The following is a 10425-nucleotide window of genomic DNA, read 5'->3' as shown; positions in this document are numbered from 1 at the left end:
GGGGCGGTGCTTCGCCTACTCCTTTGTCCGGGAACGGCGTCTACCCAAGTTTCCACCCGTAAATGAGCGTCACATTGGACCGTGTGCGGGACCCATTGCTGCCGTAACGAGCGTAGGTCAAAATTACAGATAAGGTCAATTATTTGTTATTTTCATATGCATTCCCCTAATTTTAATTCTTATATATATATATATATATATATATATATATATATATATATATATATATATAACAAGATGGGGCGGTGCTTCGCCTACTCCTCTGTCCGGGAACCCTGTCTACCCTAGTTTCCACCCGTGTGATAGCTGCAGAGATGAGCGTCACATTGGACCGTGTGCGGGACCCATTGCTGCCGTAACGAGCGTAGGAGAAAATTACAGATAAGGTCAGTTCTTTGTTATTTTCATATGCATTCCCCTAATTTTAATTCTTATATATATATATATATATATATATATATATATATAAACTTTAATCATTATTGATTCTCAATTTAATCAGAATTTTATTAACTGATTTAAATATAATTAGGATACTTAAAAATATTATCAACTCATTCACCTTTCATCCATAAAGCGTTTCTAGTTATAATTACTTTTCTTTGGAGCTATACTTGTTCTAAATGCATTTTTACTCTAGGAAGCAGTTTGGTTGCTGGTTGAAATGATAGTGCATTTCATATTATGAAGCCTGTCCAGCAGTTATAATACTGAAGAAACAAGCTAGCAAATCTTGTTCTTGAAATGCTTAGTAAGTTTTCTCGTATTCATCTTACGCGAGGCTTCCTGGTTTTTGTGAACTAAAAGGTTGAGACTCGAGAGGCTTGACTTGATGTATAAATTTTAACGTCGCACTGTTATTAGTTGCTGGGACATAACTATTGACAATGGCCACCGTATTCTGGATTTCCGTATGGTTTTGTTGTCTTATACATGGAACAAAGCCTATCCTGCGGGATAAATAAAGGGAATGATGCTAGGAATGTAGCTGCGTAATTTACCCTTCTCAGCCAACCTTACCATCCGTCATCTAAAAGACAAAATTTATATGAATTATCAATGCAAATCCAGAAACAATATTCATCATCTTTTTGACCTACGTTATAATGGTCGGTGTTTGCTGTTTGTTTTGTCTTCTTACATATTTAGTGTCTATCCCAAAATGCATCAACCCTGAAGATATCCAACCGCTTCACGGCGTCTGCTACGGCAGTCTACGAGGTGGAGCTCATTGACCCGGAGGCGAAGGAACATGGACTTGATGCTCCAGACGACACCTACATTCCCGATTCAGCCGAGCTGGGGCATGATCTACCTGTGCTGCTCAGATGGTGCCCGGTGATGTTGATCAGTCCCACGACGGATCCTTCCTTGATGAAACACAGATGGCTGTGTCCCCTATCCAAGATCAGACTGCATCATCCACACTCATAAAGAAGATGAACTACATCGACCGTGCGTCGATCGACTACTGCATCGATCGCATCAGCATCGGTTCCTTGGATACGCTTGAAATGGATCACAGTTAGCGCCTTGTCGCCACCAAGACGGATTCTTGCACTTGTTTTCGTAATCTCAGGACTGTTGCTGATGTTGCAGTGTGCTGTGTTCCCGTGAAAGTTTTCATGCAATTTATATTTACTTGTTGAGCAATATCTTTAGATATTTTGTGCTTTCAATTCTCGAGTTATATTGGTAACGGCTGAATTATATTTCAGCAATCGAAAAAAGATGAATCCAATTCACAGTATACATGGAGAAATAACATTGATGCGAAGGTGTTGTTATCGTTTATAACCGATATATTCCGTAACGGAAATAGTGGTATGTTCCGACTCGGTGGGCTACTTTGTCACGGGGTTCTATAAATAGAACCCGATTTGCTGTTACGTCATCTCGCCAACATGGTTTATAACGGATAGACTGCACGGAGATCGCCGCGTCTCAAAGAAGCTCTTCGCCGTTGGGATCGTAACAGCCCCGCTCGCAATCGTAGCTATAAAAGGCCCGCTTTCTCGCTCTCGCTCACCAATCCCATCCCCGACGGTTTCGGGCGATGGCATTCCTCCTCCTCCTCCTCCTCCACTTGTGTAGATTAGGGCTTGTTCTTTGCTCGCTTTCGGCTTTCCGCCCTCGATCGCTCAAAATCCTTCTAGGTCCCTCCGCCATCCGCTCAGGCATCCTCGTTCTTGAACGATCAATTGCACCACGGAGCAATCTCGGCGACGTTTATGCTCGGTATTCGATCCATCGATTCTCTAACCCAACTGTTATGTTGCCTTCTTGTTCATTCTTTTCTTCATAGTTTCTCTGGATCTTGTCCTGGGTTTCTTGGATTTGGGTATCGGTAAAGCTTCTGCTCTGTCTTCGATCCGTCGATTCTCTAATCCGAGTTTTCTTTTGCGTTGGTGCTTTGTCAGGCTCTTTGCTTATGTAGGATCATTTACCTTGCCAATCTCGCGTCACTTACATTTTTAACAATTAAAGTCTCTTCCCACGGACTAAACTTGCGGTGTTGTGGCTTCAAGCTACGATGTGCATTTAGTCTTGGATGAATAGCCCTTTTCGACTTAGTTTGGATGTGCATTTATTCTTTCAGTTTGGTAGTTGATAAAATATTAAATTTATTTATAAAGGTCTAATGGGTATGGTATCGCTAACCCAAATTTAAATATTTTGATCTAGTTGTTTAGGCTCAATAAACCTAATGAATCAGTTATCCAATCATCAAAGGATATGTTAATCTATCATTTTAAATATTTTGATAACGAAGTTAATGATTAAATCATCCCATCATAGATGACTATTATGGGACTAAACTAAGGTAACTTATATATAATTGTAATGAAATCAACTTGATGAGATAATTGACTCATTTTACTTGATAGATCTAGAATCACATGAGCAAAACGGCTTGAGCCCAAATTGATTGTATACCATCAAGCCCCTATAAACCAATTAAAGTATCCTCCCACTTTTGATATGAGATTAAACTAGCGTGACGCACTTGATCTCTTGTTGTCCACATCTCTTCCTTCCCCGTCACCAGCTGCTTGAGAGGGAAGGATAGTAGGATATTTTCTTCCTTAAAATTCCAATCCTTATTTAATCATAAGTTCTTAATTTAAGTGAATTAAGTCTCTTCTCTTTATCTTTAGTTTGATCCTACTTCTGTCATATACTGACTGTATCAGTTTTGTCAGAAGAGCTTTTGGTAGCAATCTGAAATATTGTTCAGATGTTGAATCCTATCTGCGGTATTACCTAACTGAATCACGAGAAACTGGCTTCTCCGTATTCATATTTTCAGTCATTTGCTCTGCCTTTTCTTTTTGTGTTTGATATAGAAGAATAGAACAAGTCAATGGATTAGTTTTCAAAAATTTAGCGCAAATTAATATGGTAATTTTCTTTTTCTTTAAAATCTCAATGTGATGCTAAACGCTGTGAATAATTTTAGTAAGCTGAAAAATTAATAACAACACATCCAATAAGTTGATGCAGTAGGCCGGATAATGCGCGAGTGTCTTGAATACAGGATCGACAAATCTTGATCGAGATATGAAAAGGAAGAATTTTTTGAGACTGAGCAACCAATGGTAAGGTCAAATACTTGAACGCTGCAACTAGAGCAGCTTATCGTCAAGAATTTAAATCATGAGTTGATGGATCCTTTAGTAAATTTACACCATTGAGCAAATAAGGTCGAGGCAAACATAAAGTAATATATTCTGAATGTCCCATGAGGCTGCAACGGATCCATCAAATCAACTGTTTGTCTTTTTTTTTTCTTGAGATGCGCTCTTAAATTCTGGAGTTTCTGCAGCAGTTTAAATGTGTTGCTGACATTGATTCAGGTATTTAAGTGATTCTAAGTTTATTCAGTTGAGAGTGGTGTCGGGTGTCAATCTTCTAACTTTCACTTCCTCTTTTTTTCTTTGTCATACTTCCTGATAACATTTTCAGGAAGAGTTGCATTGTTATTTGAGTTCAACTTTACCTAAAGATTTCACTAGGAGACGTTACTTGGTTAAGCTTGACACAGAAAAATTTAGATTCAGGATTGCTGTATCATGCAACACATCCATACGTCTCCTTAGAGACACTGAAAGTTTCTATCTTTTCCCTTATAAACCCTGATTTTTATTTTTCATATATTTTGATTTTTTTAAATATTATTATATTCATAATTTATTTTAAATATATATTTAATTATATCTTATGAATTTAGTTAGTTTTGTTTAAATTATATGATATCCTTACGTGTTTATTCGTAAAGGATTAGTCGTCCTGAAATCTTTTATGATCCCATAAAAACATTCAAAAGAGCAGACAAATTAGAAGAAATGTTTAACTCAGGATTTTATAAGTACACATTTTAGCAAAATCCTTGATAGGTAATGTAAATTACACATATAAACTTCGTAAAGCTCTGAATGATCGTACAGCAAAAGGTCCAAGGTGGTTCGCTACGATCAAAAGTCCTTATAAGTGCTCACATGATATTACTACAACATAAGATAGTGAACAACCTTAGATAATACCCCAAAGGTCTATCTAATCATGTGTCACATGGTAGCTCTAGTGTATTGTACTAGTTAATACTTCGCACACCACTCCACGGAGCTAGAAAACCTCCAAAATGATTATTTGGATAATCTAGTTTTGGGTAATTTTACATCTATGTGATGATTTCACAAAACTTGTATTTATAGGATAAAATGGTCATAAAAGCCAATTACAATGGGGTTATCAAGCGCCTACTGCAAGCCGTCGAACAAAATCGAAATTTATGAATATATACAAAAATTATATCAAGCATCCTATGTACATATTTGTCCACGACATTCTTCCCCACTTATTCTTTAAGTGTTCTTGTCAAAGTCTTTGTAGATGTTACATCTTTTTGTCTTTGTTGAGTCTTTAATCTTCTACTTTAGTTGCGAGGGAAAACATCGTTAATCAATCATTATTTGACATGTGGCCTTCACGTAGTATCTAAACTGGAAGGAGAAGATGAAGACCACCCTCCATTTGTTTGCCCACGTGGATAAGGGTCCAAGGTAAGTGGTTGTAGGCTATCCCCCCTTGTCACCCGTGTGGATAAAATGTCAAGAGAAGATTGGTAGAGGTGGTTAGAGGCTACATTCCCATAAAATATGTCTTAGAATATTATGTCCCTTTACTACCAGGTATAAAAGCTTATATTCAACATAATAAAATGGGGACATCACTCTTTAATCACTCGCATCTACACTCACCTATCTCATATCACTAACTTGGGCATCAAAGGGATCAAGTCAAGAAATCTCTCTTGATCTCGATTTTCGTATATGGACACCTCAGGAGCTTAACGTTTTCACCTTAAAGCCATCTTAGACAACCTTGCGCACATGGGTCTGGACCACGTCAAGTTAACCAAGACGTTAATGACATCTTATCGTAATAGCTACAATGCATCTCTCTTGGCTTTCAATTGCTCTCCATTATCCTTCTTAGGTCAAACTTTGATCCACCAACATTGCTTCAACTTGCTAGTGACTCAGACTCTGGTGTGGGGTCAATTAAGTTGTGTTGATTTTTATTTGTTCCTATAGATCCCTCAGATGAAGGAAAAGACCTTCATTATTATGTATCAATCTCTCAAGCATCTCATGTCGCTTGAGCTTGGTGAATGCCTATTGGAGCTTTAACTAGCATCATTTTGTAAAATTTATTGATTGAATTTTCTTTTGTTTAGTTGTCACATCTAGTATGTTAGCATTACTTTTGCTTTCGATTAGTATTTTATTGGAAAATGAAATAGACAATCAACTCTCAATATATACAATCACCATTGGTGAAGATTTGACAATTGTTATCTTCCACCAAGTCTCTACGAAGAGTCTTTGAATATGTGTAAAGCTCATTTGTTAGATAAATAAGTTAATTGAGATACCTGATTTTTACCTATTCTCTTAAGAGTTAAGAAGACAAAGGTTACTTGACTTCACTCGCCTTCTCGAGGGTTGTACTTCATGCATCAAGTTAATTACTAACTTTGCTTACCTTTTGCTCATATTTCTAAAGCACCCAAAGTATTTATACTCCTTGCATTGTGTTAACTACTATGATTCACCTTTTCATTGCCATTGAACTTTTAAAATACAAGAAGTTTTGCCCGAAAAGAGTAAAATTTTGCCCCGGCTTAAAGCAAATCTCCTATTGTTTTGGTCATCTCTAGGATTATACTATCTTCTCCATCATTTCTATCACTTACTCCTCTGATTAGAAAAGGTACAAGATCACGTACTGTTTATTTCATTCTTTAGTCAAGTAATATTGGATCAACCAAAAGTCTCTCATTTTTAGTTATCTTGATGAGAAACTTGTCAACATTAGGTTTATGAAGTTCCATGACTTTTGCCCTTCTATCTTGTAGGTACTTAAAGTTTTCACCTCCTCAGCCCTCTTTTACAACCATGCACTTTCCCTCCATAAGAGCAAAGGATCGATGACTCCATGAAAGTCCTACCTTTGTGATATCATGATGCTATCATACCCATGGCTTTACTATCTGTCACATCGTATTTGTCTCGTATTTGTATCCCTTTCTTCGCGATTGGTAGATCCGTTTTTGTGGCACTATGACACTCCTCCAAGTCCTCCTTTATCTAATTAAAGCTTGGTTTTAGGTAGCTAAGTCCCTTTGGACTCGTCATTGCCTCCTTGCCCTTTTCGACTACTTGTTTCAACACCTTTGTGTTCTTTGAGTAGTTCTCCTTGGTTGATAAAATAATAGACTGTAACTCTCATGCATAACCTCTGTCATCATTTTGTAGGGCTTGCGTCGATTCTATTCTCCTTTACATCATTGGTAGTAATATTCATTCGCTCAACCTTTTCCTTTGACTTGTTGGGCTCCCTAACGAATATGAGCTTTAGAGTAGTCTCAACTCTCCAGCCACTCCAATCATACATATATGATAACCAAGGCTTTCATCAAATGTAAAATTTAGTACACACATGAAAGAGCCACCTTTACGGTACCATGTCATTCACTTCTTGAATGACATTTCTTGTTGTTGTGTTGCTTACTAAAGTGAAGCTCACCTTTATATGATTAAGCCACTTATAGAACTTCTATGTGTATCGCATTGCCTTAAAACGATTCCATCATGATACATTGTATCATATCGCCTCCTTATGACATCTTCAATGCATTTTGATCTTTGTGGGATGAACTTGGACTATAATCTCTCTATGTGTGGCCTCCGTTAGCACATCGCAAAGCCTTTGCCACTTCTGATTCTGTTTGCTCATTTGACAATCGACTTTCGTCCGCTCGCTCTTAGGTCACACATGAATGAAGTGCAACTCTAGGATAGTCTATTGCCCAATAACTATCGAATTTCATTGACTTTACTGAAATTGATGTGCCATTATCTAGATCTTGGGCTTTTACCCCTAACATAATCTCTATTGCACATAACTTCTTTTGCAGTAACTCGAATGGTAACATTGCAACATATTCTTTAAGAGTACTCATCTTCATATCCTCTTGCCCCATGCTAAGATTTTCTGACCCCAACTTTACTTCCGCAAGCTGAGTTGTTTTAGTCCCTTTATCAACTATTTTACTGAGATAAGATGCATATGCCTTGAAGCTCCCTTTGACTTTGACACCATGCAAGATGAGTTCGCTCCATCAGAACAAGGGACCTATGGAACGACATGATCTTGCTCTTGCCTCTATAATAGTTCATGTCCTTGACATCTGACCAAGAAATGCTTTGTGCCTCTACTCAATTTGTTGGCTTTTATGTCGACTCCCTTTATACGGCTTGGGCACTTCATCGAGTTTTACCAAAATTATTCCACTCTTCTATTCGCATTGAGTTGATGGTGGTCCTTGTGCCCACCATTCCATTAGTCAACCCTTCGTTGAATCCGATCTCCATATTAGCTCTAAGTGTGCATTTGTTTGATGTTACCTAAGGAGCGCCCCCACTTGATCTCGCAATTTGTCCACCAATGTATTACCTCATATGAGATCATGCAATGACTCCTCGTCACTCGCTTAGTCCATCGAGATTTATGGAACTATCGTCTTAGGGTACTCCACTCAACATTTATGGTCTATTGCATATGGTTCTCCTTTTGGAGAATTGAGACTTATCCCTCTTATATATCTGTCTTGTTGAAGTAACTTTTTCTCTAAAAGTTTCAAAGGTCACCATCCTCTTGGACTACTCCACCTTGCTGAACAAACTGTGCACTGTTCTGCCATCGCAAATGCACTTACTAGATTATGACTCTTTGTTAATATAACATTTATTTCCCCCTTAAGGCCTAACAACTTGTTGAACCTACTACACACTTCAACATCTTATAGACGTATCATTCCCATGTCGTAGAAAAAGTTTTCATGCTCCATGACATCGAGTTTTGATCACCTTGGGATTGTAGTGGACAATCCATTGTCTATATATAAGCCCTTACATGAGTATCAAATTCTTCGATATAGTAGTTTCTCTTACCTTTATGTGATTTACATAACTCTTTAAGTCACCAAGCAACTCATCCCTCCTTATATGATCTCATCGTTTTCCAAGCGCCCTCACTTGCCTTTAACACTGTTAAGTTTGGTTGCCAACATCGAGTCGTAGCTTGATCTCAACCATTCCAACCTTTGTGTGCTACATGTTCTTCCTAAGTTACTTGACCTCATGGTGCCTCTCGTGCAAAGGGTTGGCCATTCCTTTGAATGTTAATCACGGATATCCGCTCTTCTAAGTGATTCCTTTTCGTATATCTCTACGCTAGTTTCTCTTAAACGGTTGTAAACTCACTAGGTCCCATATATTTGCATACCAAGTGTTTTTAAGTATGATTGTCTCACTCTGGTACCAATTGTCATAAACTTAGTCATATTTCTTAAGTCGTACGACACCTTTGTGTGTTTGTCTACAAATGGATAGTGTCCCGAAAACCTTTTATGATCACAAAAGAATCTATAAAAGAAAAGACATATTAGAAGAATCATTTAATTCGATATCTTACAGTAAATATTTCAACAAACATTTGGTGTGATAAAATGTTGAAGATGATTTGTTAGAACCAAAAGATCCCAAAAGTGCATATATAATACTAACAAGGCAACGAACCAACCCTAAACAATACCTAGAGGCCCATCCAACCATGTGTCACCTGGGTAGCTCAAGTGTGCTATATTGGATGACATTTCACACTATTCTACGGAGCTAGAAAATCAAAAGACATTGACATACATAAACATTTCATCCACCTACGTTTACATGACTAAAATAGTCACAAAAATTAATCAAAATGAGTTCGACAAGCTTATTAGAAATCCTTATATAAAGCATGAGTAAAACTGAAAGATAATAATATATATTACATTAAATATTCTGTATACAGATTTATTTATAATAATATAATAAGTTAATTATTCATGGCAATAGTGATGACCAAATTAAGATTGAATTGTTATTTCTATTGATAAACTATGATAGAATGACTAAAACAAAGAGAAGATTGTGACCATCAAAACGTTGCCGATAATCATAAACGAAAAGTATAAACAAACAAAGAATGATGATTTTTTTCCCCCTTATTTTTTCCTCTTTCATTTTGCCTTTTCCTCTTATTTCCTCTTTATCTTTCTTGTCATGCAAAAGCAGCCCAGGTTGCAAATGCAATCCAAACTTGTTCCCTTTCTTTTTGATTTTTTATTCCCTGATCTTGATTATACACATCTGTATGACATGTAGTTTGAATCATTTCTTGGAGGTGGTGATAACCATCAAGTAAAAGTAATCAAAGAACAGAGTGATGATTTTTTTTTTCTTTTTTTTTTCCCCACCCACTCTTATTTATTTTCTCTTATCCTTCTTGTCTTGCAAAAGCAGCCCAGGCTGTATAGGCAATCCAAACAATTTTTTCCTTTTTTTTATGGATCTTGATTATGCACTTTCCTACTAAGTTTTATCTAATTTACGATTATTTTTTTATCTTCGTATAAACTATGTTTTGTTAGAGGAACACGGAGGAACAGTTCAGACAAATTCCTTTGTATTAGTATCATTATTATTATTTAGGTTTTGTTCAAGATCTATTTACTTGTCCAGACAGTGGTGAAGTGAGAGATTAGCAACCTAGCATGGCATGGGATCATATTACTTGTCAAAGTGGCGTCGAGAAAAGACTATACCCCAAGATACATGTGGACCAATGAACTTAGACCAGCATCTTGCTGTATGCCTGTCTCACTAGTTGGTGTCCCTGTAGAGTCATCAAAGCTGTGGATAAGGAGAATTTTTGTGTTTGCCTTCGCCTTTGCCACTCCCGTCCTCCTATATAGTCTTAATTGAATTCCTGAGGGAGGTGACGAGAGGACCATGGGGAGTGAGTGCATCATATATA

The sequence above is a fragment of the Musa acuminata genome, chromosome BXJ2-6 (assembly GCF_036884655.1).
Source record: "Musa acuminata AAA Group cultivar baxijiao chromosome BXJ2-6, Cavendish_Baxijiao_AAA, whole genome shotgun sequence".
Taxonomy (NCBI): Eukaryota; Viridiplantae; Streptophyta; class Magnoliopsida; order Zingiberales; family Musaceae; genus Musa; species Musa acuminata.
This window is presented reverse-complemented; position numbering follows the sequence as displayed.